A 6428-nucleotide genomic window follows, 5' to 3' on the forward strand; every position below is an offset into this window, starting at 1 on the left:
GAGTCATGGTAGTGGGAGCGGGGAGGAAACATTTAGGAACTAGAGGAAAGTTGTATTTCTCATAGGATAAAAATCCTTGGGGATATTGTCAAAAGTGAAACATTTATTTTACACTTGTCTGGATTTCTATAAGTGATTTCTTGGGAATGTTCACTTTTTTATTCCTCTTTCCTATTTCCCAATCTTGCTAATTGAATATTGTGGGAATAACAAGTGAGTATTTTAAAGGGTCTTCAAAAAGTTCATGGAAAATTTCCTTATCTTTTCCACTTGTCCATGAATTTTTTGAAGCCCCTCATACACTGGGCTCTCTGTTCAAATTGGTATTCCTAAAGCCACACTGAAATGAGTACCTTTTAAAGAAGGGTTTTATCTGCTAAAAAAATCAAGGAATACGTTGACAAAAGATGGAGCTTAGAACTTATTTAGCTGGGAACATTTAGTTCAAAGTACCAATTCTAATTGTACGAGAGGAAACCTAGAAATTGAGGTTTTTGGTAGGACAAGATGTGGTGCTAATGAGTCAGAATAAGTGGGCCTGAGGGTGTTGTTAGTGAGAGGGAATAGATGTCTGGTTTATAATTGTATAATTTCGATATGAGCATGTGTGCATCAGGGTGTGTGTAGGTCTGTATAAATGTGTGTTTGTGTATATGACAGAATCCCAGTTTAAATGAGTCTGTCAACTCTTTTCATCTTCACTTCCATTAACATATGGTTGTGTAGTGATTACCAGTTAGACTGCAATCCACATGATGGGCAGTTCAAAACCACCAGCAGCTCCATGGGAGAAAGAGTGGGCCTTCTACTCCCTAAACAGTCACAGTCTCAGAAACCACAGTAGGGTCGCTATGAGTCAGCGTCAACTTTATGGCAATGAGTTTGGTTTTCTTATTTTATTTTTAATTCTTGTACTTTTACTAGAGATATATGCGTGATATTAGAAGGTCAACAAATGAGTGTGAGGACACTTGTCTCAATATTGTCTTCAGACAACAGAAAACGCTGATTAGTCTTACCATGAAGCTACTCTAATATACTGACTTTCAATGGGTGGTATGTGAGGCTGCTGAACATGCTGAACTTGTCTTCAGGAATTTGATGTATTAGCATGTTAGGAAAAGTAATTTATTTCTCTTTAATGCAAAGTGATAGTGAGATTTCATTTATAATAATGTTACAATTCCTTAACATTTATTAAATATAAATATTGCTGAGATGTAGCACACAGGATGAAGCTGACACAGGACTCTCTGAAGATGGGAAATACTGGATCAAGAGCATGATTTGTCTCATTGAATGATTTAGCTAATTAAACAGATGAAAGGAGGCAGGAGTGAATGTAATAAGACCATTTCCTGAATATTTTGATAGTGGGGTAAAATAGCTTTGTTCCCCTTGTAACTTTATTTTCTTAATTTACCAAAAGATATCTATTGTTCCTTCAGTTTGACATGTGATGTTGTGAATCTGTCACAGTAAAGGCCAGCTCTTGATTGGTGATCTTTTCCAGATGACTGGCAAGGGCTCCAAGGGGTTCCAACACAGCTTGCATCAGAGAGCGGAGAGGCCACACATTCCTACCACTCATCTGATGAACACCCCACAGGCTGATAAATACTTTCCTTCTCCATGGACAAATTTTCCAGCGTTGTTTTGATTCCTATAGAAAGGCAATTCTCAATACATATAATAACTATCATTCCCGAGTTAAACTCATACAGGCAAAATTAATCTCCTTCTAATCCAAGAGCCAATTTCAGTAATTAAACACTTATCCTACTGTACTTGAAAATTCTTAAAAACCCTTTAAAATTAAGAAAACTATTTTATGCTTAATTAAATGCTCTGAGGTGCATGCAGATAAATAAAATAATAAAAACTGAAAGAAGCTTAGGCAAATAGTGTTCAAGTTTGCAACTTCATATTGAAAGATCCATAAACAAAGAGTTCTGGTATCAGTCATTTGAAAGGTAGACTTCAACTGTGAAGATAACTAGAAACTGTATCTTATACAATCTCAGAATAGATACTCACATTTTATAGTTGAAAACATTAAGGCCTTGAGTATTCAAGGATTTCGTTGTCCTCATGTACTTAACTATAGGTAGGGATTCAAAGAATGGTCTCTTGTCTCTTCTTGACCTTTGGGATGAGGCTATGTGTAAAAATACTGCATCCCACTTCAATGTATCAGTTTTCTTTCTCTGGCATCAAGCTATGGATGCTCGCAGCTTTTGTAAGGGCTGCTGAAACATGATGATGTTTCATATTGCATAAAAAAGCATAGAGTGTAATACATCTCTTTAGGTGGCTTTTAATAAAAGGATGGTGTGGGCAGCAGGGATGGTTGCAGTAAAATTTTCCCACAGGTAGAGATTATTTTTTACTTGATGTTTTACATGAAATCTTCATGGTAATAAGAATAGCATTTCTCTTTAGTAATAATTCTCTCACTTTCATCTTTTCTTCACCATTTTGGGAAGACTATGCTTGTTAACAAGAACAAAGAAAACCTATGGCATTGAACATAACTTCTGCTCTTCAGTATAGTTTATGGGAATATCAATATTTCCATCTTGTTTCTCAATCCATATATCTGGAAAAAACTCATATAATTTTATCATTCTGATTATTTAATAAATTTTCTAGTAATTGCTCTTGTAGTAAATAAAATATGGTTTTATTCTTATGTAAGTACTTAAATTTCACTCAATAATAGAGGTTTTATTGGTGTGTCAACAACAAGAAATATATATTCCATATTAAATTCTTTCAACAAAGCAGTTTTGAATTATACATCTTCTTGGAATATAATGTATTTTGTTTCAGAAATGCATATAGTAGGAATAAGGGGAGTTTAGTGTAATAATAAAGCATGATTAGCATCTCTCTGTGTGACAGAAGAATTACTTTAAATATAGAAATGTTGTTGTCATCAATTTGTACAATCTTTTAAGCTCCACCCCACTCCACCCCATGCTACTGGTTTCTTCAAAGGAATGAAATGCTTTATCTTCTTGACAGAACAAATTGACTGGAAAATTACATAAACCCATCAGCAGATGTTCTTTCTCCCTTTGTTTGAGTATTTACAATGTTGTACAGTGTTTCCAAGACCCATGCGGAGAGGTTCGGGAACCCAATGTATGCAAAGCCCATTTAAGCAATTAGGGCGACTAGTTATTGTTGGAATGAATAGTTTGGACAAGAAACCATAACACTAGTACCTATTTGTTTTTAATTGCTATACGTCAGAAGATTCAAGCTATTTAAATCGGCCCTGCAAACACTGAGTGTTTTCCTACCCAAGTGAAATTTCAAGTTCAAATTGTTCCAAATGTGTTTCCCACAGCTCTTGGGACATCAAGTTACAACAAACTACAGGAAAATGGAAACAATTTTGATTTCTAATTCCTTGCATTGTATCTCGAGCTATGTGGCTTGCTGATCTGTGCAAATCAGACGGCACCTTCAAAATTATAATGCACATCATCGAGTTCAGCATCTGTAGAGCAATTAGAATGGCCATCTATCTCTCTGTGAGCTGTTACTGCAACTTGCTGTTAGTTAATGCCAAAGACCATCCCTCTACATTGTCTGCTTCTCTAACAGGGGGAACTTATAATTGTATTCCATCTCTTTATTTTCGTCAGGCTTTGGAAAACCACTTTTGCCATGCAGGTGAAAATAAGATAAAGTAATGCAAGCGACAATTTAATGAAAGGCTATCAAGCTGTATAAACAAGACACCAAGGCAGATGTTTACAGCCCCCAAACACTGTAGATTCTTAGCAACTTCATAGAGTGAATTGGTATTTTCAGCTAAAGACATAGTTTTTAGAGGAGAAGGAAAAAGAGTCACTTTAGCAGTGGGAAAAATGTTTTAACAAAAATACTTGAAATTATAGTAAGTCAAAATAAAAGAAAATTCAAGATTATATTGCTGTAAATGGAAATCTGATTGCCACAGTAACGTAATTCATAGATAAACAACTGTTCCATAGATGAATTTTTATATTTTCTGCTGGGTTTCCACTGAAGTGCAGAGCATGAATAATAAAAAGGTTTACTTCTTTAATATGTTCCCTAAAAGAAAATGGTCAGTCATCATTGATTGGCTCAACTTAAAGAAATCTTCTGCTAACAAATTAAATTTTGAGATTTTTTCCTATATATTTTATTTTGCTCTCAGCATGAAAAAGGTGTATTTATTTACTTTTAATCTAGTAAAGAAGTTTAATTTGAAAATTAATACATCCACAAAAATAAATTTACAGGGCAAGGTACTTTCATCAGTAAAATTTCTAGCAAATATTTAAGGAAAAATAACAATCCATGCAAACACTTTATAATAACTGAAAACAAACAAAAATATAATATATATTTAAAGGTATACTAGTCCATTTTAGTTTAATACTAAAATGTATGGCACTGTACAAATGGCATTGAGGTGTGAGCTGACCTGCTCTGCCATTAGCCTGATTCCCAGGAGGAGGAGCTCAAACCTGACTGCACCCTCCAACCCCAACCCTCACTACCACGGCACTCTAATTGTCTGCTTCCTTCACAGTTTGTCACAAAGAACACACACAACTCACCGAGAATGTTCACTTACAGGGTTTACCAGAGAACCAATAGCTTACAATTCAGGCTCAGAAATCCTCTGAATACCCTCAGGTCCCTGTTCAGGACAGCTTCCTCTGGGCCGTGTCCACATGCACACCTCTTGTCATCCCTTCGCCTCCACGTCTGGTCCCTGACCCGCTTAGGCAAGAGTTAGACATTTTTTAGCACTGCTGATTTAAAAGTGTCCAGAGCCATCCTGTTCCACAAGTAAGTCTCCTTCGAAAGGTGATCCGTTTTCGCTCCATGAGTCAGCAGACTGTGCTGCAGCAAATTCCCAAAGGCAGCTTACTCCATGCTAGCAAGCCCCTGCCTAAAAAGAGAACCGTTCTTGCTTTGTAATCTGGAAGCCCACCATGCCATCGCCTGTTCTGCTGTGGCTGTTTCTCTGCCACTCCTCTCACCGTCTCCCATCAACTCACAGCCGCCTCCGGGATCAAGGCGAGTCAGAGCAGGGATCTCAGCTGCGTGAACAGGTTTCTTTTGCAGGACTTCCTTCTTGATGGTAATGAGATTCCCTTGTTCTGCCTTGGGGGTAGCTCATGTTAAAGCCCTGTGGGATTGGCAAAACTGACCAATCCCTTCCTTGGGGTTTCCATCACCACAAACTGCCAATTACATTTACATAATTACAATGACAAATTATAATTTACATAATTAGTAAGCTATCCAGTCTCCTTGGTGAACTACCAACACCTCATATTTACATTGTCCCACTCTGTCATTTGATGGGAGTTGCAACGACTTTGACTCCAGAGGCCATTGAACTAACTCACTATGCTGTCTATAGACAGTATGGTAAAAATAAATTATAGGTTCGTGTTCAAGGATATAGAAATCCTACCTACACAAACCATCAATTAACATAATTGTTATTGATTGAATTGTAACTTCCTAAAGTATCTGTTGAAGTCTCAACACTGTACCTATGAATGTGACCTTATCTGGAAAGAAAGCTTTTCTTTCATTAAAAGTTAAACACAATTATACTGGAGGATTATAGATACAAACCCTACATGGCTGTTGTCTTAAACGAGAACAGAAACATAAGTTATATACACGAAGGCAAATAACATGAAAAGCTAACTACAAAAAAAATCAAAAGCAGGTGATATTTCATCTCTCAAAGTCTTTAAAAGGTATAAACATAGCTGTTATCGTCATTCAAAAATATAGACTCTAGGACTAACAGACAAAAATTCCTGTATATTTGTAGTTTAAATGAGTCAGAATTGTGCACTAAAGAAAGAGTTAAACCTGAATTCAAAATACTCAAACTTCTATTTCTGACTTTTCCAGTGGTAATGATTACATTCCATTACATCATTTTCCCTATGTCAACCTTCCCATCAGTGAAAAGATGAGGGTCCTGGTTCCTGGTCCATCTGGTGAAATGGAAAAGAAGTTAGGAGAGATGGGCAATAAGGGAGTGCCACAGAGAAGAAAATAGATTGTCTGGTGTGGGAAAGGAACTGACCTACCATACCCAGAAGGAAGCTGCAGCAAAGGAAGGAGGAGGAACTTAGCAGAGCACACCTGACCCACCAAGCTCAGAGGATGACAGCCTGACTCGGAGGGCCCAATGTACAGAGAAGACCATATGGCCAGCCCCACTGTGAGATGAGACATCCTGCACTGACCCGTGGCCCTACAAAGGACAGCACCTGAGACACAGTGTGGGATGTGACTGAGCTGACCCCACCACACTGAGGCAAGACACTGGGGGCATGCAATTGAGTGGTGGGGGAAGCAGAGCAGGGAGGTCCCGAGGGAGTATAAAGGATGGGCTTTGGGGTCAGGAC

The sequence above is a fragment of the Echinops telfairi genome, unplaced genomic scaffold (genome assembly GCF_000313985.2).
Source record: "Echinops telfairi isolate 266 unplaced genomic scaffold, ASM31398v2 ScPeMD7_3533;HRSCAF=4204_0, whole genome shotgun sequence".
NCBI classification, from domain to species: domain Eukaryota; kingdom Metazoa; phylum Chordata; class Mammalia; order Afrosoricida; family Tenrecidae; genus Echinops; species Echinops telfairi.